Source organism: Cyanistes caeruleus, chromosome 3, assembly GCF_971803275.1.
Source record: "Cyanistes caeruleus chromosome 3, bCyaCae1.hap1.1, whole genome shotgun sequence".
In the NCBI taxonomy this organism is placed as follows: domain Eukaryota; kingdom Metazoa; phylum Chordata; class Aves; order Passeriformes; family Paridae; genus Cyanistes; species Cyanistes caeruleus.
The window spans coordinates 90,857,774-90,881,529 of NC_141703.1; the positions used below are offsets into that span (position 1 = coordinate 90,857,774).

Consider the following 23,756-nt stretch of genomic DNA (forward strand, 5'->3'; position numbering starts at 1 on the left):
CCATTGCCCAGTGCTGTGGGATCCAGAAATGTAAGACTTGGTTGGTGTCGGTTTATTGGTAAGGGTGTAAGTTAGATTGGAAATTCCAATTCTTCAGGACAAGGGGAAAATAAATTAAAGTATTAGAATATTAACTTTGTTGGTTGTACAACTTGCAGGATGAATAGGAATGACCAAGAATGCTGAAGTGATGTTTTGGGGAAAAAAATGAAGGTGGAATGTCACCAGGACATCACAAACTTGCAACCAAATTAGAAGAGCATTTAGGGTATGAGAGATGGTTGATTTGGGGAGAGTTGAATTGTCTTGCTAAGAATTATTTTCAGTGACAAGTCAGTGCTCCTGTAAGCAACAAGTTTTATAGGTAAAACTTTATAGAGCTTTATAAAGTCTTTCTATATAGCTTTATAAAGCTGTAGCTTTCTCTCTGCTTTACGTAGTGCTGTGTGTTTAACTGGTGGGATGCAGGCTCAGGTTGTTCCCTACTAAGAAGCAAACAAGTTCTAAGACTTTTCATGGTATCTGAGAGTGATGAGGAGCAGGAGAGCACTTTGGCAGCTGTCCAGCAAACATTTTGTTGTGGACCTTTCTGAAGGCAGGTTTTAAAATGCACTCAGAAGGGTTAACTGGAAAAGAAGATGCTGTGGGCTCGGCAGGACGTGAGTCATACTGATTGTGCTTTCCGTGCTCAGGTTTGCTTTACACCATCCTGCAGTGCTGTTGTGTGTGACTGGAGCTGCACAGGCAAGGAGAGGCTGAGACCTGCTTTGCTGGTGCTGGCCAAGGGAGCACAGGGGATGGCCAGGGCTAGTGAAGACGATTCAATTCGGAATTTTTCCCTCTGGGTTAGTACATGACCTTTGCAGTTAGGGGGTGCTGCACTACTTGTCCGATGCTTTGTGGAGGAGAGGCACAACTTGAGTCCCTACATGCTTGTGGTTGTTGAAGAGCAGCTTGTGCTTTCTGTAAGAACCTTAGTCCCTGTGTTGTTGCCAAATTCCAGTGGAGAGAATTATATTCTGCTAAAGGTATCAGCATTTCCTCTCTTCCCATTTAACTCTTTAATAACTTGCTAGGGTTCGCTTCAGAGACAGCCAAAGATCCTGCTGTCTTCCTTACCAGATCCACGTATCTAAGCCTCTGTTAGAAAGAACTTAATGCAGCAGAACTACAGAGTATTTAAAAATAATTAAATGGGAAGACTTTAGCAGGTACAGTGAGGCAGCTCAGGAGCCAAAAATGTGGTACAAAGCTCTTAGGCCCAAGTTGATTCTTCAGATCTGACAGAGGTCAGTGGCGATGGGCAGATGCGCATGGTGGCTGGTTAGAAACTCAGATGTGTTGAATTTACTGTGTTTCAAGTCAGTTCCTGTCAGTACCACATTTGACCCTACTTGGCCTTTTCCTGCTGGCAGTCTATACACAGACACTGGTCACACTTCTTATGGAGGCAGACTGCTATCAGTGCACACAAGCATTTAAAATCATGACTCAGGCCACAAAAACCACGACATAAAATCAATGCTGGGTTCTTTGTCCTCTCTCTCTGTTTTCCAAAACTTCAGTGTGCATCTGGGTTATGTTTTCAAGTCTTTCTTTGGTAAGAGGGTTAGAAACTTTGGGAAGAATAAACTTCTCTTCCTCCTCACCATAATTATCAAACAATGGCTTAAATAGCAGTGTGTATGAGGACACGCTCACATCAGACATGAAAGAATGATGGCTGGCAATACCAATGAGGAAAAGTTGTCTAATTTTGCGTAGTCCCTCCTGTGTCACTTCCTGCACTGAGTCCACTGATCTTTTGGCATATAAAAGCTTCACTAGAAAGCAGTGTCCATGCCCAGACTTTGGACATGGATAGGCGTCCATGCAGAAGGATGTGAGTACTAATGCCCTCTACTAAAACACTTTACTGTACCAAAACTTTATTGAAATGTATGGGCTAACAGATAATAGTCTTGAAGGTTTAACATTGGAGTCATGTTTTGTCCTCTTGATAACCAGCTTGGTTTCCAGAGGAGAAAAATGCATGCTGCTTCTGCTGAAGTCAGTGGGAGCTGCACCTCAGGCTCTCAGTTCCTGTAATAACAACAGTATAATTTTCTGGTGACGAATGGGCCAGCAGAGAAGACAAGACACAAGTTTGTGCACCATCGTTAGCTGGGGCAGGACACTCTGAACTGCCTAAGAAAACAGTCACAAAGAACAGTCTTGCTTCTGGTTGTATCACAGAATTGTTGTAAGAGTCAAAGCTGTTAACGTGAGAGGAACTACATGAAAAGGGAGTTTAATATTTCCAGTGATTCTAACTGTGGGAGATTCAAGCTGGGATTTCAGGTTTACAGCCAGGTACAACTTCCACTTTTTAAAATGGAAATGCACACAGCATCTACAAGAATTGGGTTGTGATGGTAAAAGATAATCCAGTCTTTTGCATCAGAGCCACTACCGATCCAGACCTACCTTTGCATCATTTGCTTAGAGCCAGGTAGGACTTGGGAAAAGCCTGAATTGTTTCCTTTGTTTTTTTGGTATGCTGGTGTCTAGATGTTGGGTTAGGAGATGCTACCTGGTCTGCATAAAGCCAAATCTCAGAGTTGATGCCTTGTTTTTATGGTACAGGTCAGCTCTGTGTCTGAGATTCCCCTATTTGCTGGAGAGCTAATTCTGCTGTTGCTGTACCCCTCTGTGGTTTCTTCCACATCTGTTTCCTGCCTGATGTTGTCTGGTTGGGATGCAGTGAGCTCAGCTTTTCCCCTCAACCCCCTCCCACACTCCCCACAGTTCCCTCAATGGCTCTCATCCTGAGCCTGTAGCACCCAAAACACTTTCTATCTCTTCATCTAATGCAGCCTATTGGCTTTGTTTGTTACTTGCTTTAGAAAAAGGGCTATTTAGTTTGAGAAATTTTGAAGCCACCAACTCCCTTGTTCTCCCCACTTGAGGCTCCTTCTTGCCATGGCAGAGAGAGCAAGGCCAGCCAGCAGTTGGCTTCAAATGTAGACAGCTGAGGAAACCCTTACAAGTCTCTTGATTGTAGTATGGGAAAGGAGACAACAACATGGCTAGCCTGTATGGCACTTTCCTGAGCTGTGTGGCTCTGCAGTGGCTGCTTCTGCCTTGTCACAAGTGCATTTGAATGAAAGAATAAGGAAAGCTTTAATTTTGCGTTAGTGGTCTCAAAAACGTGGTAGCTTTGCCTAGCCCTGGCTCCACAAGCAGGTTCTTAAATGTGTCTGAGAGCTGCAGCAGGCAAAGATTTTGCTGTAGCATAGACAAGTAGTTCTGAGGGAAAGCAGTAGCAATAATTCAGCAGTAATGTGCTGGATACAAATGAAAAGTGGGCTTGGATACTGCTTTCTTATTTTAGTACAGCCCCTTAAGCATCCTGTCCTCTGTGTGATTTTGTCATCATGAGTTTCACTGTGAAGCTGCCTTGTCCACATGTGACTAGATAAGGAGACCTGTCACTCAGGAAAAAAATTTCTTGCTTCAAGAACAGACTCCTTTTGGAGCAAATCATTAAACCTGCTACACAGATGTGAGGCAGCTTTTCTGGGCCCTGTGGCTTTCTTTCCTCACTCTTGCATGTCTTTTGGGATAGGAGCATGCTGGGATGAGCATGGGGGTGCATGCAAGTCCATAGCACAAGTAAATGGGTGCCACACAAGGCTGCATTTGTCTTCACTTAGGACATTTTTTTTAAGCTGCCTTTCCTTTAGTGATGTTTCAAAGTGAAGACGTGCCCATACTTTTGGGTAGGTGCTTTTGGTTAGTGATGCATGCAAGAAGTCCTGGGAAAACTGCTGAAGAATCATTAGAGGCAAAGTGGAGAAAAAAGACAAAGCTTTTATTTTTTTTTTTTTTTTTGAAGTCCCCTTGGAAAAATGAAAATGCCACGCACTCATTTAATCTGCTGCAAAAGAATGAAGAGCTGCATTCATCCCTCTCTCAAAATTAGAAACTGTGGCACTGGGGATTTCTGTCTCAAGAACTGATCAAGCTGAAAAGAAAGCTTTTTGTGGAGCCAAATTGCCTTCAATCTAGATCTCTTTCCAGACCTGCCTTACTCTGTGGCTATGCAAACACTTGTCTCCATTCAAGGAAGGAAGCGGCAGGGGCTGGGAGGAGAACAGGACAAGAACAGCCTCTTGCTTGGGCTGACTCAGAAATGTTTTAGTCCTGTTTTTTTTGTGTGTGATGTGTGGCTGTGGTCTGATCTACATTTTCACACTGCTGATATGCAGTGGCCACATGGCCTGCACTCTGAGGGGTCTTGTTCTTGGCTCTAGTCATGCAGGCTGTGTGGATATTTCAGGCTGCATCCCCTCATCCTTGTGATGGGAGCAAAAGGGACAACTGAACTCTGAAATCTGGGGGGAAAAGAAGTGGGACTGTGTTATTGCACAGTGAAGGAGAGCTGTGGCAGTGGATCCTGAGAGCTGAGTACATGTACTGGCAGGTGGAGGAGCTAGGCTGGGCTTTGAGGGGAAGATAGCTCCCTGGCCTTTCAGTGTCTGCCAAATCATGTCCGGTGGACAAGAGATGAGAAGCTTTGCTGCCAAAATGGATGCTGTGGAGGAAATTATTAATAATGTAAATTCTTGCATTTTCTCCACCCGCTCTCACAAGTGGAGCATCACATTTTGAGTCCCAGATACCAGCCTCTATGGCAACAAGTGAGAGCAAAAAGGCTCTGGGAACAACGGGAACAGACACCATCTGTTTGCTTCTGCTACTTTGCTGTTCCTTCTTGTTCTGGATGATGTTTGTGTTACTTCCTCAATCTGTTTCTGGTTCCCGGGACCTGGATTTTTGTGTCTCTGTGGCACAGTGTTACTGTTGTTTAACATTCATGTTGCAAGCTCAGCTCCTTGTTCTGTATTGGCTTTCCATTGCTAGCACTGTGTGATTAGCAGAGAACTCTTGCATGTTGCCTCCTGCTTTACATTTCCCTTACTGAGCACTGTAGGAGGCAGATGTGTGGTTTGCATGCACCGAGCCCCACTTTGATCCTGCCTTCTCCCCCACCCCCTGCAAACCGCATGAATCACATCTTGCCTGCAGATTTTAGATTAGGACACATATTTTGATTTAGCAAATGTTTTCTCTTTGTTGGTAGCAGCTGATTTCATCTGAACTAGGAAATCAAGGAGTAGGGATTTCACTGCTTGTGGTATCACAGCTCTCGAAGTTTCAGGGAAACAGCGGTAGTGGATGAAACACTGGCAGTGCACGGGGTGGATTACAACACAGGCTGATCTAGACGTGATGAACAAGTCTGGGAGATCCCCATTTGTCTGGGGGACTTGGGTCCCAAGCTTTGCTGTGGGCCTGGTTCTAGTTTGGAGAGCTCAGAAAGCATGCATCTGTAACTTGGGCTTCACATATATGTCGCAGTTCTACAGCAGCAACATTTGCTGGCAGTCAGGGTTGTGCCAAAAACTTATGTTGCAGTGTTTCTCCTTTAACGGTAACAAGGGAAATGAAAACAGCCTGTCAGTAATGCTATAACCAGCCCTGCTCCAAAGGGCCAGGGTTGGGGGGGCTGTCAGATTGACTGCCCACATCATGGCTTGGGCTGGATCTCTGTCTGGAGGGTGATTAAAGGATGGAGAGCTACCAGCATCTGCCTCCAGTCCAGCACCACCAACAGATTGCCAGATGCACTTAGAGCTCTGGTGTGGAAACCTACAGATACCTTACTGCAGTGCAAAGGCTGCTAAATGGCTGCACTGCTGCTGATTTCGAGGGCAACTAGTGCTCCTAGCTGCCTACTAGTGGCTCCTTTCCATACATTCCCAGAGCCTCGAGCCTCAGCTGTCCTTTGCTCGCATGCCAGAGCCTTCAGCTTCTCTGCTGATAACTTCAGTTAATATGTTTTGCATTGTCAACAAAAAAAACCAGCAAAACCAACAAAACTGACCAACCAGCCAACCAACCAAAAACCCCAAAAAACCAAAAAAAAACCAACCAAAACAGACACCTCCCCAAACAAACAAACAACAACAAAAAACAATCAAAAACCCCCAAACTAAAACAAATAAAAGAATCTGCAGTATGTTTACAATGGACACAGAGAACAGTGTAACATAAATTGAATTTAGTGTTAAATGAAATTATGTTGTTGAAATTATGTTGCAACTGTGCTGACTGTATTATTAACTTTCATACTTGATTCAATAGTGTGGACTCTCTTTTCTACATTTATCTGAAACCACAGGCAGACTTTCTGATCTTCTGCACCAGTGTGATTGCAGATATGAAAGTACTTAACCATAGATTTAAGACCTACCTTTTTGTCAGGTGTTGGGGCCTTTGCATATAAAACCCCAATACTAACCTTCACCCTCACTCAAGTGCCAGGCCACTGCTACCCTGTGTGTGAGAGCAAGGAGTTCAGTCCCTAAGGCTATAAGTCTTTTGGCACAGAAGTGTGCAGGGAAGTGCCAGTCCTCTTCTGTTCCACCCCCCTGCCTTGAACATGACCCTGCAGCTGGATTAGAGTCCCCATTTTCACCCAAGTGGGGGCCCTTTTGATTTTAACAGTGCACCAAAAAGGGCAGAGCAAACCTCATGCTTTTTGCAGTTGCCTTCAGTTCCTCCACCTCAGTTGCTGTGTTTCCATTTGTGAGCAGCCAGCTGGCCTAGGCTCAAACCAGCCTTCTTCCATCCTGGTGTCACCAGCTGATGATGGGTGTGATGGACTCAGTTCCAGGCCGTGTCAGCCTGGTTGGCTGTCTGGCTGCCTTGACTTAGGTGAGTTAATGTCTATATAGGAAGAGTTACCTTAACAGCAGTAGAAAATGTTACAGAGTCACAGAATTACTGAGATGAACAGGGACTTCTTGAGATTAACTAAACCAAATCCTCTGCTCAAGTAGGGCTAGTTTAAGCCAGTTTGCCAGGACTGTGTCCAGTTGAATTTAGAATATCTCCACAGATGAAGACTCCACAACCTCTGTGAGAAAACTTTTCCAACCTCAGATTACCATCAAAGTAAAAAAGCATTGTGTTCAGATAGAGTCTCATGGTTTTTAATTTATGTATCTTGTATTGTCAATAGGCACAACTGAGAATAGACTGGATCCCTTTTCTTCATTCCCTTCCAGCAGGTCTTCATTCACAATGATTGATCCTTCTCTTACACAGGCTGAACAATCCTGGCCTCTCCTTATGTGAGAGATGCTCCAGTCCCTTAATCATCTCCGTGGCCCTGAGCTGAGCTTGCTCCAGTAAGTCCTTCTTGTACTGTGGAGCCCAGAGTTGGACACAGGACTCCAGCTGTGGGCTCAGCAGTGCTGAGCAGAGGGGAAAGATTACCTCCCTCAACCTGCTGGCAACTTACCTCCTAACTCTTTTGATGTTCTTAGTAATCTATACAGTTAGCAGAGATTTGCCTTGGTATTCCAGTTTTTGCTGGCAATTCAGTCAATAACTAACGTGCAATCAGGATGTTGTAAGGGATCCTTTCTGCCTTGCTTAATGCTCTTTCTGCCCTGGTTAATGCTCAAAAGGAATTGCATTTTCATAAATAAAGAAATCCAGTTCTTTAAGAAAACCTCTTCTGAGGTTTTGCTGCTGGTCAGCCCAAATAAATTAATTTATATAATATTCTGCTATGCTGCATCTTCTGAAAGCCATGCAGAGCCTTGGCTTAATAGAAAGTCTACAAAAAACACTTTGAAGCAACACACCTTTCGCAGGTGCTGTTTGTAAGAGCTCCCCCTCTCTCCCCCATAGCCACAGTGCACAGGACCAAGGCATTGTGGCCAAGTTCCTTCCTGCCAAATCATGTCCAGCAGACTGGAGAGCCAGAAACTTTACTGCCAAAATGGATACCGTGGGGGAAATTATTAATAATGCAAATCTTGCTTTCTCCACCCACTCTCACAAGTGGAGCATCACATTTTGAATCCCAGATACCAGCCTCTATAGCAACAAGGGAGAGCAGAAACGCTCTGGGAACAAGGGGAGCTGAAGCTGTGTTACACCTCCAGCATGGGGATCGAGCAAGGGGAGGGGAAACGTGCATCCCTTTGCAGGAATCTCAGCTGTCTCTGTTGCTCTTAGAAATATGCCCAGAGCAGCTGACTTGGGTTCATAGCAATTTATCTCCAGCTCCTCACTGCCCTCTTCTACACTCAGGGCTCAGCTAACTAAATGCCTTTGGAAATGCTATTATCTCCTGTGCTCTCTGGAGCCAGGAGCAGCGTGGCGATTTATCATCTGGAACAGGAAGCTTTGTTTAGTTCTATAAAGCACAGGAGAGTTAAAGAAAGAGCAAAAAATAAATGCCAAATAAAATGCAAAACTCACTCTAAATCTCATGCCCTTTTTTTTTACTCTCTCCAATCTGGGAATGTGCTTGTATTTTATTTTGTAATGTCATTAGGTACTGTCACATGAGGAAAAGGTTAGAGGAGATATACCTCCATCTCTAGACTAGGGATTGAACATCCAAATGGCCAGAAGACATTTGTGATTGTAACTAAGTTGTGTAATTTATTTCCTGAAGAGCATCAGACCAGGTCAGCTTCTCCAATACAAACTTCATTTAAAGGATGCCACTGCTGATTTTCACTAAACACAGCAGCATCGATACTGCCTTTTTATCTGAAAGATGCTGAACATGCTCACAAACTTTCCATACACGTAGGATGCAAGGCTGAGAATCCAGGCTGGATCTGTGCCTGAACTCACCATCTATATTCACTGGCTCATCCAAAAATGCTGATTTAGCAGACAGAACACTGGGAGGAAGGGGGTGTGTGTCTGTGTGTGTGTGTGTTTATCTGCAGCTGAGTATTTCAGTTGGGATATTTTTGATACATTGGCATTCTGCATTTACCATCTCAGCAGCGAATGTGACTGTCAGTCCTGTTGCAGACAGGCAGCTTGGCAGCACAACAGAGCCATCCAGCATGTGGAAAACCCTTTGCTCCACGTGCAACTAGTGCTGGTTTTTCTGTTCCTCTCCCATTGTGCTGCTGCTGCTAGTGGTGGCAGTCACACCTCAGGAGGTTCAGATGTGTGATCAGGCAGGGTGAGCCTCCTTCTTGAGCCCTTGCATCTGCGCTGCAGTTTGTGTGAAATAAATAAGCTGTCAGTGGGACTGAATTGTTTACTTTCTTTGTGCAAAATCAGAGAGGGAAACAGCTTCACCATTTTGTTCTTTCTGTTTTTATCCTCTCAGAGTGCTCCAGTTGGTAGTGCATTTTCCTTACCCTTGTTCTGTTCAGGTAATTTCAGATACATGAGAAACCCTAAATGAGAACAAATTCTCTTGTGAGATTTATTGCATCTTCTGCTTCTAATCAAGCCAGAAAAATAGAGCAACAGACTTCCTTCTGTAATCCTGTTCTCTCCATTCCAGTCCCAACTGGAAACCAGAAGTACAACAAGGAGGAATGCAGGGGAATTAAAAAAAAAAAAAAAAAAAAAAAAAAAAAAAAAAAAGTTAAAACAAATGTCCTGGAATCTCTATGAAGAGTATAGGGTTTGGCCTGAGGTGATGGCTCAGGGGTGCAGAGGGGGCGTGGAGGATTCTCCTTTCTCTCAAATGTTTTCAGTTCCCTCTTCTTATTTGTGTTTTTTTTAGCTCCCCCTGTGCTCCCCTCCCTGTCTCCCTCCATTTCGCTAACTTTATTTCCAGGATGACAGTATGCACATGTTGCCAAAGTCAATACATCAAGCTCTGTGCCCAAGGCAGGCTTAGGAGCAGTAAATGAGAAGAGCTGGTCTTGATCCATCGGGTCCATCATTCTTGCCTCCTGTCTCGATAGTGACTTACCTACTGCTGCTTAAGGTTCGCTGTGTAAAGTCACAAACGGGGGCCGAGCCAGGAAATTCAGTTCCATATCCCAGTAACTTCAGTTTGGGGTCACCCTCCAGACTTGCCAGAATGTAGATAAGGAATGGAGTCCCCTGCAGCCCTGTCTGTAGATCAGGTGGGCGTAGGTGACCCAGTGCCTGCTGTCTCTCCTCAGGGTGGCAGGCAGAACACGGTGGTAGAGGCAGCCTTCCATCACTGCTCACAAACCTGCTTGAAGCGGGGAGGAACTGATGTGACAAACACAAAGGAGGGCTAGAAGTCCTAATTAGTCCTCATTTCTATCCTGCTAAAATACCCATCTGTCACTCTGCTGCAATAATGAGATTTGAGAAGATTAACTGGATACTACTGAGGCCCCTCAGCATGGCAGCTCAGTAAGTGTGCCGCTGTTCAGCTTTAAGCCATGCTTGCAGCAATTGCACCCCAAGCAGGTTTATGTCTGGCTAGTGCTTGCATGGGAGTGGCCCAAAAAAATCTGCTCCAGGAATGGGGTGGGTGATTCAGAAGATGGCAAGCATAGTATCAGCTCATCAAGTTGCTGCCTTGGCATCTTCTGGGGAAATGTTGCCATTTGGGCACATGGTAAAACAACAACCCCAATATTTTTAAAAAAATCCCTAGTTTATCTTTTTATTTCCTAGAGGATAGGGTCTCTTTTACTCATGCACATGCTGTGCTGTGTCTTTTCCTTTGCAGAGGTGATTTCTGCTGGAGCTAGGATTTGTTTTTTTATCCAGTGCCCTAAACTGTCACGTAGTGTTGCTCTGCCTGGCTCAACAGCTGCCACCTCCCAGCCTAGAGGTGGGTGGAGTGAGTCTTGTTTTTGCAGTTTGTGAAATATTTCAGGATGTAAGGCACTCATTAAATTATTGATGTTAGCTCTTGGGCATTAAACAGATGTGAACTGCAGCTCTGGATCCTAAGGGCTTTAGAGGCTTATCCCTGCCCTGGTGATGGTTCCCTGCTTGGGATTTTTCATACATCTCTTACTATAGATTTGAACTCCCTGCAGGATGGTGGAAGGATTTAGCAGATGGACAAAGGGTGACTGAAGGCTTTTCTTTGCAACATTATATACCTGTGAAGGAAATCTAATTGAGCCTTGGTAGAAAAAGGGGAAAGACACATGCATGTTTTCTTTAGGAGAATGGGAAAAATTATAAAAATGTGTTCCTGCCTCTTGATAGAACATGTTTGCAGGGTATGAAAAGATTTTGAATAGTTGTGATTCAAGGAACAGTGCAGGTGCACCTGACATCAATTCTTGTGCTTAAGGAAAGATATTTTCACTTGTAATGTGCCTTATTTCTATCCCTTTCCCCAATCCTGCCTCCCTGAAAAGCGGCTGGCAGCGGTAGGGCTGCTGACTTTTCCTTGTGGTGATGGCAGGGTGGAGGTTGGGACTTTCAATGCAGCCCTGTCTCTGCAGTACTTTCAGCTCTTTGCCTGGGCTGTGGTGGTGAAAAACAGCACCTTGGCTGATGTGGGACCAGGAAGGGAAGGTAGCAAGCGTGGCACCACATGCTGTTGAGATCACTGGGCAACTTTGAGGGCTGCTTGGTGGGCTCCCACTGCATGTGTATGGCAGGAAAATCCTCTCCCAGGTTTGACATGGGGTGCCGTGTTTGTGTTTGAATGGGAAGCATTCAAGAGACTTCTCCCTTCACCTCCCCTTGCCCACCCATTCTCTCCTCTCTGCTTTGGGGCGCTATGGGGGCACAAAACTCTGCTGTTTGTTATGGGGCAGAAGAAGGGTGAGGACCATCCCTGACCCCCTCCTCCCCGCGGCAGTTTGCATGGTAATTAGCTCGTCCCTAGGAGAGAAGCCCACAGCCCAACAGAGCGGCGATTCAGAGGCTGAACAATGTCCAATTATCCCAGCCCTGGGAGCAAGAGGCCACTCCCTGACACGTGGGCTTCATGTCCCTGGCCAGATGGCTCCTCAAACTCCCTTGGCTGGACCAGGAAGGCTGCTTGGGGAATTTGACACGTGTCAGCAGTTTTGGCTGAGTGCTTTCGTGAGCTACCAGCAGTGCAGTTGCCTGAAATATTGGGAAGAGCTCTGTGTGTGCCCCGGGCAGTGGCACCCCCTCCATGCCCTGTGCTGAGGCAGTGCTGGTGGCTACAAGGGAACTTGGGTGTTCACAGGTGGAGTGAGATGTTGCAGCCTCAGCTTAGCTACCTGTACCCCTTGGCTGGTTTGGTGACCTGCTGGAGATGTAAGCAGCTTAAAAACACACCTTCTGCTTTTCTCTTTGCATCCCAGCGACTGTGCGCCAGTGAAGGCTGAATTGCTCAGATTGGAGTTTGAATTGCATGAAGGAGGTGGCAGGAGTCACATCCATGGCATGCCACAGGCCAGGGCAAGCTCTGCTCCTGCCGCTGCCTGGCTCAATGAGAGACCTTAGGGCACTCCTTTTTATCCACATCCCACCTCCCTCAGTGATTATGATGCTGGTGTCATCCTCTTTTTGCGGCAAAGTTCCCATTATTGTTGTTATGAAATGGGAAGCGCCCTAGCTGTTTTCATCACCCGCTACTGAAAAGTGGGCTCTTGCACCTCTGGGGAGTGACACATTGAGTGAGAGAGAGGGCAGGAAAGGGTCAGGCTCCCCCAGCTTGCCTGTCTCAGCAGGTTCCATACCCAGAGCCTCCGAGGGAGCTGTGAGAACACCAGGCTGGCGTTACATACCCAGAGTGCTTCGTTCTGACTTAGTGAGGCTTCTGCCACCAATTGTCACCAATACGTGACAATTTAGCTTTGAAGAGAACAAGACAGCCATTTACCATCTAACCTCTGGGGTTAGGAAATGGAAAAAACAATGCAGCATGGATGTGAAATAGCAGAAGAGATTACCCTAGACTGGAGCTTGGCCAGGATGCTTCTGCTAATCTTGCAGAAAAAAAATAAGGAAAAAAAAAAAGGAAACCAAGCAGAAAATTAAAAAAAAATGCTACAAAGAATTTCTGCAAGACTGCAATCTTCATTTTATAGTCTCTGATTTAGAAGGGAGAATATGCAATAGCAGAGCTTTCCCTTTGCACACCATGGGACGGGTTCATTACTGACTCATGGATAGGACTGCCTCTTGAAAGTTGCCTGCAGCAGCTTCAATTGATTCTGGTTTTGGGACCAGGCCCAGCCTTAATTTATGGATAGAAGTTAATGATAATGCATCCAAAGAAACAGCTGGGAGGAAAGAAGTGTGGCAGAGAAATGGAAAAGGACACTGGAGGAAATGAATGGGAAAAAGGAATAAGGGCAAAAGTGGAATGGAGAGAAGCATGTGAGGAAATTCCAGTGTGCTTGAAAGGGAGGAGGCAAAGGTTGGAAAAATTAGTCTGAGGGTAAAACTGACTGTGTTGGAACAAATGGAGACAGCTAATGAATGGTGGAAGAGAGAGGGCTCTAAGTGGGAACAAAATTCAAAATCCTGGCAGCTTTGCTACTGGGGGTGGAACAGAGGAAGAGATACTGTTCTGGGTACAGACAGCTGAAGGATAGACAGGAGTAAAGGAACATGCTCAAAGTGGTGACAACCCTTGTTATCCAAAACTCCTCTTCCAGATTTTTACCCAAAACCAAGACACAGGGCAAGAGGTAAAACAATTGCTTCTGACTGCTTTCAGCTCTTGAAACTGAAACTTGAAAGCTTGGTTTTATGAAGTGTGAGGAGATATCACTGAGTTACTACATTGCAAGTGACACATTTTTTTCATCAGCTAACTACATTTTTTCATTCCCCTTTTGGCGCCTAACTGATGTTAAATTGAGCTTCAGTCTCTGATTAGTTCCAAAGTCTATGGATGTGAACAAGAGCAGCTTTGCATTGCTTGGATAAGCTTTCAATAGTTAATGTTTAAATGTGCTCATCTTCATCTCCTGCTGAAGGATGTGGTGCTTCAGCTTCCTTTGCTTTGGAAGCCTGTGCTATGAATCAAAACTTCTCTGAATTTACAGTCTCCAGCAAGGTCCTGCTTTTAGATCATTCAGTTCACCCCCCTTTGGCACACACCTGTGCAAGAATATGAACTTAGCCTGGAGTTTTCTTCCCTCTGAAACACGTCAGCCATGTACTAAAATCAGGATACGGGTCATGGCCCGAAGTGTGTGGCTCAGCTGTGTTGTCTGTGGAGAACTGAAAAAGGCAAAGAGATGATTGACTTGTACAGCAGTACTGTAGCTATCAAAATGTAAGGAAGTTTGATTAAGTATGATCTCAACGCCCTTTTCCTGCAACACCCCTTCTTGTGTTTGCAAAGTGTTTGTTAGTGTCTCAAAGCCCTTAGTACAGCAAGATCCAGGAGACAGAAAGACAAAAGAAACACAGTCCAGAAACCCAATTCCTGGACATATGCCTTTGAGAAATGTAGTGCATTAAAGGATTTTTTTCTTTGGTTGCTTCCTCTTTCCTTGCTTCCTCCAGTCTTTGTTATTCCCAGCAACGACTTTATTTACTTATTTGCTTCTTCCCAAACCACTGGACAGACAGGGGCTTCATCAGGGAACAGTTTAGCTGGAGTGGGCAAAACAATGGGGCTTTAATCAGGGTGCCTCCAGCAGCCACTGCTGGCCAGAGGTTTCTCTGAATTCCCAACATGGAACAGTTGCCTCTTTCATGAAGTGCCTGTGGGATGAGCACAGGATTGCTACACCCAAAGCATTTTCATGCAGCCACAGCTCTCTGAAAGGAAATGCTGCTGAGGACACCGCCTGCAACGCCCCAAGCTACTGGGGTGACCAGCATGAGAGAGTCTTTCTTCCAGGCCTGGGCTGCGTTTGCCTTCCACATGCAATCTGTGAATAGCTCAAGTCTGGAAAGTGTTTAGGAAAGCATCTAACTTTTCTCTTAAAGGAGGAAAAAAAAAAAATAAAAAAGGAGGGAAAAAGAAAATGAGAACGTCAGGGATAAAGAAATAGTTTCCAGTGACTCGATGCAGTGTGGCCAAACTATTTGTAATAATTTCCTTTAAATTCCTTTTTTTATATAGAAAGAATTAAATATGAAATCATGAATCAGGAAGCAGTCATCCTGCCAGCCAGTGACATGTACAGAGAGATCAGAGCAAAGTGAGAAAGACACAGAACAGCAGGAGACTTGCAGAAACCTTTTTTAGCTCTCTCTTTTTTTTTCCTCTTTTTGTTTAGTGTACACATTCATGTAGAACTAACATTTCTGACCCAAAAGAAGCTGCGGGAATCTCCTGCTGTTCCTTGTCTCTCCAATGGCAGCCCTAAACCTTCCTGTCTTGATGTGTCTCATCTGTCTGTGCTTCCTGATGGATGTTGCAGTCCCCAGATGTTTGGATACCTGATTCATCTCAAAGGAGACTGTGAAACATTAGGTATTTTTAAATACCCAGCTTTATAATTGCTTTGTTTAACTTTGCAACATTCTGAACTCACATAAGGCAATAATAAAAATCACCGCTGTTTTCCTTCAAAAGATTTTTGCCATTGCTTCTTCTAAATTTGTGTGCACACAATGGCTTTTGCCTTTGCGCTAGCAAGTTTATAACATTCCTGTTTCCTGAATTTGTATTTTTCCAATGGCTTTTTTTCAAGCCCTCTGTAAAGGTTCCTATCAGGAGTGCCCAGGCTTTTGTGTAAAGGAGTATGGACGTTACCCAAGTGCTACCAAAGCTCAGAAATTTCCCCAACAAGACCTGAAGTCAGAAGAAACAGACCTTTTGCCTGTTGTCCACAAAGGTCTACAGGCCCACAAGGCTGACTTGTTGCACTTGAGTTCTGCATATCTCAGAAGCTTGCTGGATTACACTCTGGAGCTCTCACACTGGCCTTTGCTGTGTCTCAGCCAAAGCTGGAGATGAAGATGCCTCTCTGAATCCCTGTTCATTTCTTGAAATTATTCTTCTCAGATTTCTCTGATCAGGACTGAATTTGCAGTACAGATGCCTGACTTCAATTTCCCTGAAATACAAGGTGTTCAGCTGTAGGATTTTTATCTGTGTCTGTCTCTAGCTTGGCTCCAAGGGAAAGGAGAATAAATACTACAGGCCAGGAGACTGCAGATGCAAAAAATTATAGGCTTTAAAATGTCACTAGCTGAGCACATAATAGATATTCTTCACATTTTATGATTAGCTGTTGTGTTCTGTTGGCCAGTGCTGCCTTCCTGATGCAATTTATAAAGGAGTCTCAGGTCACTGTGAGGCAAGCCAGATTCAAAACTGGATTTCCTGAGAACATCACTATCTTTTGTAACTTTTCCTTATTTTTCTGCTTCTCTGAGCAGGACAAGCTTGCCTGTGTACACCTGACTCTGACTCCCACTGTCTTTGCCGTCTCCCTTTCTATTTCTTGTCCAACAAGACATCATCCACCCAAATATCTGAGTTCATACTGCAAAACCAACTGGTTTATGAACCAGGTTATGCAGCTGAATCGTGCCGTCATGCCCAGCATTTCAGATCAAGGGAAGCACATTATGTTTAGGATTCATCCAACTGTCTCCCATCTCTGCCCAGAGCTGTCTTAGAGACTGGGATGACCTTAATGCTGAGTGTGAAACCAGTCTCTACAAGGGGCCATGTGTGCCTGGGGGACCAAGGCACTGGTCTTTAGACCTTGGCAGCTGTATCTGCACTTCATGGATTTTTACTGATGTGTTTGTTTCCTTGCAACTTCTTTCATGCACTGCTCAGGTGGGCCAGAGGCACAGCTGCCCTCACTGAATGTCCCCTCCCCGGCATCCTCTGGTGTATGAAACTGTGGAGTAGAAGAGTGGTGTGGCAAAATTGGATGGACCAGGGCTGTACAAGCCATGGGATGCAGTTAGGAAAATACCCCTTGTCTGTAGGTTGTGCCACAAGCTTTCTCTGGGGCTCTTGTCACTCAGTGTGTCCTTTCAAACACCCCGTACACAGAGTCTCTTGCAGTGGGACACAAGCAGTTTAAGGGATTTTCATGCTGTCAGAAAAAGAGTGTCCTCATCTTGTTACTGTGGCTCTGAAAGGTTTTTCCAGCACCTTGCAGCCCTCTGACTCCTTGCCTCCATTTCAGCATGCTGCCTTTTACCGCTGAGCTCCTCCAGCAGCACAGCCTGCATGGCATGGGGCCAGCCTCTGACCTCAGTGATACTAGTATACATCTGGGATCCTGCAGCCAACTGGTATGGAAGTACTCAGCTCTGAATATGCAGGAAGTATTCCCAGCCATAAAGGGGCTTATGATTTAGGTTAGTGAAACAGCAGATCAAAAGCAACTTCTGTATGATGGGGATACTTGCAAATCTCTCTTGTGACAAAGTGTTTCTGCAACATCCACACTTTCCCTGTTACTACCAGAGCGAGCCATGAATTAATTCCAAGGACGTCTGAGGAATGCACCAGAACTCAACTGATGCCAGGAATGAAAAGAAAGGAACCAAATTTTATGTGGATTTGTCAGCAGAGTGTAGACTGCTGTAATTTGCTGCTCTTGACATTGAGGACAGTGGTGCCGTCAGCTCCAAGAGAAGTAAGTAGGTTGTGTTGGCCTGGAACACTTCTCAGATTGCTGAGAAACTCTTGGTGAGGCTGGATATGGATGAGAGGAGTGCTCAAGTTGAAAGCTTTGATGACAGTGTCTGGATAGGGGGTTTTGGAGACCTGGAGACAAAGTATTGTCTGTTTTGAGTGCACTTGACACAGAATGACCTTCCTTGAGTGAAACCAAGCTGCAGACAAATACTATCTTCTGTGAGACTTGCAGCAAAATTCCTCTTTGGCCAGGGTCCCTTTTTGCTGTAATTGAAGAAAATAAATTGATAATAAAGACTGGGGAAAAGCATTGTTATAGGAAAAGATCAACCTGAGAGATGCAGAGCAGAGAGCAGGAAGAGCCTCATCTCATTCCTAAATTGGATCACATCCTTGCTGTAATGCTTCCCAGGAAAGTGCAGTAGAGCAGTGTTGCTCAGGCTTCTCAGGCTGAAGCCAAACATGTTGCTTCAGAACAACTGAGAGGCCATGATCAAAATTTTGCAGCATATTGGTAGGCAAAGCAGAGAGAGAGAGTAGGACAAAAGTCCTGGAAGCCCTGAAGATCCCCCTTGGTGCAAACACTTCAGGTGGGCTGAGGAGCAATGCTAGGGCAACCCTTACTGGGCAGTGCAGGCTGAAAGTGTTTCCTGTGATGGGGCAGAAAAATGTGGCCTGTGGTTGGTAGTTGACTCAGCTGATTTTCCCCATTCCTTCCAAGAACTCTGCCCTGGGATGCTGTGACAGCAGGCAGAATTTTACAGGCAGTTCCCAGAGCTGCTGGGCTCAGCACAGACTCTCCTGCAACCTTACAGGGAGCAACGTGGGTCAGGAAGGTCCCAGGTGATCTCAGAGCAGTCCTGGGGGCATCTGAGTAGATCTCTGGGGCAGGATGTGCCTGGCCACCCCATCCCTACCCTGACACTCATACATTTGGATTTGAGAGAAGCCATTTCCACATGGAAGTCAGCAGAGCTAGTACAGTCATGAGATCTGAGTTCTGACAGCCCTGCAGTATGTTGGCTCAGGAGGCAGCAATATATTTGCAGTCTTCCTCCAGACAAAGCAGGGAGTGTGTCTGAAGGGGTGGATACCCATCCCAGTATCCAAGAAGAGCCCTGAGCCCCCAGCATGGTTTTCCTGTCTGCCTGGTAGCATCAGCAGCTGCTGGTTTGGAACAGTCTGTATGTCCTTGTGCGAGCCAGGGCAGCTGGAGGTGGATTTGTTTTCTGTTGATTTCATGGCAATGTTGCTGCTTCGGGCCACTTCCTTGGTGTGAGGAACAACAACATCCTAGAGGAGACACCCAGTGAACTGCTGACTGCTCCACGGCTGCCCAATCCGCATGCCCAGCGTGGGAAGCGGTCAGACCACCCTGACGGCATCAACAAAGCCATCGTGTTTGCTGACATTTCAAGGGAACACAGAAAGGAACAAAAGCTGGGAACAAAAGTCTTTGATGCAGTTTGGAGCTGCAGTTGGAAGATATGGGCCTGAATTGTAAATGCCAGATCCAAGTGCCTTTTTGCTGGGGAGGGATTTTAAACCTCCATCCAGGTCCCGAAGGTGGGGCTTGAGTCTGAATTCCAGGGAAAAAAAAAAAAAAAATTATGCTGAAAACTGGGTTAGCTGTGAAGTCAAAATGAAAGGGAAAAAAAGGAAAACTATAGGTAGCTGAGGAGATGGAGAAAGTTAGTAGACAAAGAATGCAAGAAGTGTGGTATAACTGATATGTAAACAGACAGAGCATCTTTTCCAAGGAATTCAGGCCTCTCTTCACCCACCCCCCGCCCCCAACCTCCCTTCCCTGAAATGATCAGAAATACTGCAGTTTCTCCCTAGATGACCCTTTGGTAGTGTCTTGCTATTATTGTGGTATTCAGTTATGAGACAACCACTCAAGAGGGGAAAAAAAATAAAAATAAAAGAATTACAGAAGTGACACCAAGCCACAGAGCACAGGACCAGTTCCAAACATGCCCAAGGACAGGGCCACTGAAGTCTGGTCTTTTGACACAAACTGTCTTCTAGGACAAACAACCCAAAAGGTTTTTCTGACCATCTGATCAGTGATCTCTGATTCAAATCTCCCGAGGTTTTAGCCTGTATATTCAGGTTTAGGGCAGAACTTTGGGTAGGGAGGTTCTTTATGGTTTGGTGGAAGCTTGGGGGAAATTGATCCTCTTCCAAAAAACCACAGTTGTGTGACCCACATCTTTTTGGGTCGGTGGTTCTGACAAACCAGTTGCAATTTCTGCATGCTTTACCATCTTCTGAATTTTAGAAGGTAAATTTCTATTTGCCAAGAGCTGTGATGCAAGAAAACTGGCTCTTAACCTTCGGTCTTCCACTATCTCAGTGCTTGACTCAGTGCTGCCAAATAATTTCTGTTTCTCCTGTTTGTACCTATGGGATGAGAATGATCCTTATCCTCTGTTAATTCATGGCTCCTTGCCGAGGGCTTAGATTTTTGCTGACAGAAGCAAAGCACATTTTGTGAGATCGTGCTGGGGTTTTATCCTCACAATGGGGGACGTGACATACAAGCAAGATTGTGGGGTGTTTTGTGTCCTGAGGGTTGAAAAGCAAACCATATTACACTCACCTCCTTTTTTCTCATTCATTGACAAGAAACACATGCAATATTCTGGGCTTCAGCTTGCTAGGAACAGTGCTACCCTCCTCAGAAGTCTAAAGAGAGGAGCAAACACTGGACAGGCATTGATGATATCACTCAATGTCCATTAGAGCTGGTTACTGTTTTGTGTTGTCCTGTACTCCATCTTCCCCTACCACCAGACTTCCTTTCATCCAGAATTAGAATAAAACAAAGGAGAAACCACCCCTAAATAAAAACTCTCGGAAAAGTCTAATAATGTTAAAAATAATGATAAAGCAGTGAACATATTTCACCTTCTAGAAACAGTGTATTTGAATGTTTGGTTGAAAAATTGAACAGAATCCATGCATTCTGGTGAAACATTTTGATTCTGTGAAATGCACACTTTCCCACTGGAAAATCTTTCAGCTGGATGATTTTCAAGTGGCCTTTCTTCCCACATGCTTTAGTATCCAATTTAAACTCCAGCTGCTGGTTGTGGTTGTCCTTTGCTGTAGCGAGTGCTGGCACTTATGCTTTCCTTTAACACAGCAAACTCTTCCAGGGAATATTTCTGTGGCTGAAAAGGCATCACCTGATAATGACACGGGAAGGCCGGCGAGATGGTTTTGTCTTTGTCTCAGTGGCCGGTGCGGAACCATTCCGTTCTGAGTAATCTCCTGACGGATTTTGAATATCCAGGAAGCCAGCCTCCCACCCTCTCCCTGAGAAGGCAATTCTACACGATACTCTGTCTCAGTCTTAGGAGGTTTTCCCTACTCTTTAATACCCTCTCACAGTTTCATTCACTCGTAGCTACAAGCCCTTGATCACCCAGAAGCAGCTGCTCCCCTCGATGTTGTGCTTTCCCTGTGCAGACCACTACTGTGTGCCTTCGTTTCTCTCCTGGTCATTTGGGCCAGCTGTGCCTATTTAGCACCAGCTCTTTGTTCTTCCTTGCTTGCTAATCCCTGTAGGTCATTAGAGTTTCTGCTCCTTTTCTCTTCCTCCTCCCCATATGCCTCATGGTATCCTGTTTTCCTTGTAACCGTAGCCACACTGCAGGGCTGAAAGACTCAAGGATTTTTCCATTAATAATCCCCACGCCCTTTTCCTGGTCAGTACACTGCTTAAGCGGGATTGAGGTAATTCATTCACGAATAGCAGGCGGCACTTAGAGAGGGGGAGAGAGCCACAGGAAGGTGAGGGTGTGCTGGAGTTTGTCTCTCTTGCGCGACCCTTCATCCAAGGGCGGTTTTGCTCCCGGAGCAGCTCGTGGTCCCCTTTCCCACTGTCGTGTGTGGGCACTGGCACGGCTCCAGCTATGGGGGGCACACCTTCTGTGCTTGGGAATGTTTGCTCCAGTGTCAGCACTGCGAATTTCAGCAGCCCTGGCCATGTTCTCCTGCTGGGAGAGCATAGGTGGGCTTTTATCCTTTGGGTCTTACACCCTCACCGGCCATTAAGATTTTGCAATTGCACCTTGAGTAAAAATTTCTTCTGGTGAGGAAAACTAAGGCCTAGTTCACTCTTGCAGCTCTGCTGGCTCTGCCAGACTTGGGGCCACATCTGCTGTTGACTACAGTTGCATGCAGCTGGAATAATTTTTTCGGCCTCTGTGGGAATTTATGGACAGAAATTGGAAGTATAGTCCTCTGCTTAGTTACTACAGTGTCACAAGAAGGTGACTAGGCCACAGATAGGAAAAAAAAGGAGAAAATCACATTATAACAATGTATCTTATTGATATATAGCTGTGACTCATCCCAGAGGAACATTAGGAGCAGTAGTTCTAGACAGTCTGCTAAGGGACAGGTCCTATTCTGGTTATTGCTGTGCACCCCTTAGTAAACACCCTCCCCACCCCACCTGTTTGGCTACAGTAGTATGGATGTGGTATAGAAAACCCTGGGGGGCTCTATTTCTCCAATCAAGAGAAACCCTTTCTTGCTGGGGTTCATGTGCTAAGGGGACCCAATTTGTTGCTCTGTGAAGGAAGCCATGGGACCCTCATGGCTGAAGTCCTGTGAAGGGCAGGCAGCCCTGATGCCCTGGCTGGCCATGCTCCTTGCCCTCTGCCCTGCTGTGTGTCCCTGTAGCCACAGGCTCCAGGACTGTTTCTTATGCTGTGCAGCAAACTGCAGACTTCCTGGTGGGAGATGGGACAAGCCCTTCGGCTTCTCTAATGGCACAAATGCAAACCTTGAATATCATGGGCTGGGGGAGGCCTGAAATGATTTCTGGTTAGGTTTCCTCTTCTCTGCTGTGGCAGTGGCACACACAATGGCAGTCTGTGGAGCTGAAGTGATTCAGCTTGGTGTGAGCTGTGTCCTGCACATTCGTCGCCCATTTCCTCCACTGTTGGTTGAACAGTGCTGGCAGTGGTAATGATTCCTCCATTTGAGAGAATAAAAAAGAAGGCAATAGTCTGGTGTGAAGGTCTTGGCATTTGCTGCAGCTTATGACAGCGCTGCTGGAACACAGGGGCTGTGGCTGTAGCTACTCTATTGTGAGCTTACATTCCTTAGCAGTGGGAAATCAGAAGTTGTAATTAGTCTCTGATGTTCTCTGCTAATAAGTGATTTTCTGGTACTTGCAAATACCAGCATCCCTAAGACATAACTGTATTGCTTTGACCTCTTATCTCTTCCCTCTCCTCCTCATTGAGAGGGACCCCAGATGTCCTCCAAGACTACTTGGCAAAAAACCATCCACCCCTGCTCCTCCCCATTACATCCCTTTCTCCAGTACTATTTTTTTCCCCCCAGCCACTGTATAGGAAAATGGTTCCTGCTAGTCCTCATGGAAAAGGACACAGATGCTGTCAGGAAGCCCATTTGCTTTAGGAGGAAGAGGGGCCTGACATCAACAGGAAGAGCTGTGCAGCAGAGCTGCTGCTGCCTCTGAGAGAGGGGGGCCTTGAAAACAATGTCAGCTCGCAGTTTAGGACTGGCCAGCAGGAAACGCATGCACCCTGGTGTTTGCTGTGCAGAGGAAATGATAAGCACTACCTGGCCTGACTTGGAGCAGAGATAGCACAAGGGAAAGAAAAGGGGGGGGAAGGGGAGCGGGAAAGTTGTTTTTCTTCATAGTGGTATAGAGCCTGTCCTTTGCAAAATGGAAAACAAAATAAATAGTGAAATATGGAATACATCAGGAATCCGTCGGGGGGCTTGGAAACCGAGGAACACAATTGCCAAGTGATTAGATTTACCACTTTAGTAACTGCTTGACATTGGATTTTTTTTCCATTGTTAGCACTGAGTATGACCCTCAGTTTGATAACCCCTGGCATGCATATTTATTGAGAGGTGAAGGGAGTGAGAGGCTTGTATCCCCTGTGGAACTGGGAGGATTTTTTATGCAGGAAAGACATGGGGACAGTGCTACCACTGGGAGCAGAAGGGCCTTGGGAGGACAAAGCAAAGTACTGTATAGATGGATATCTTTCCTGACTTGTCCTTACTAGGTGAGGGGCTAGAAGCCTTCTTGAGAAGTAAGGAGGTACCATCATGCTGAATATTTTATTCAGCTTTGTTTCTTTTCCCCTTTTACTAGTGTCTTTAAAAGCAACATTGTGCCTCCTCTCATCACTGACCATGGGACAGAACTAGTTTCTATTTCTGATGCCCTTACACCTCTGGCAGGCAGTTTCAGAGGTACAGTCCCTGCAGCTTAGCCTTGGAGAAACCATTCCTCGTGCACTGGGTACATTTCAGTAGCTGTGTGCTGACATACTGAGGTGGAGGTGGACAGGCACAAACAGCATGGCAGGAAATTCTAAATTCTAAACAATCTAAATTCTAAACATTCTAAACAATCCTAGCCCAGCATCAG

The 23,756-nt window shown here is 45.6% G+C and overlaps 1 protein-coding gene across 2 annotated transcripts in view; it reads left to right on the top strand.

The window, feature by feature from the left end:
* The window catches only part of ARHGAP31 (Rho GTPase activating protein 31), a 79,668-nt gene that overhangs the window by 21,445 nt on the left and 34,467 nt on the right, over positions 1–23,756 (top strand). The gene's annotated exons all lie outside the window — the stretch shown is intronic.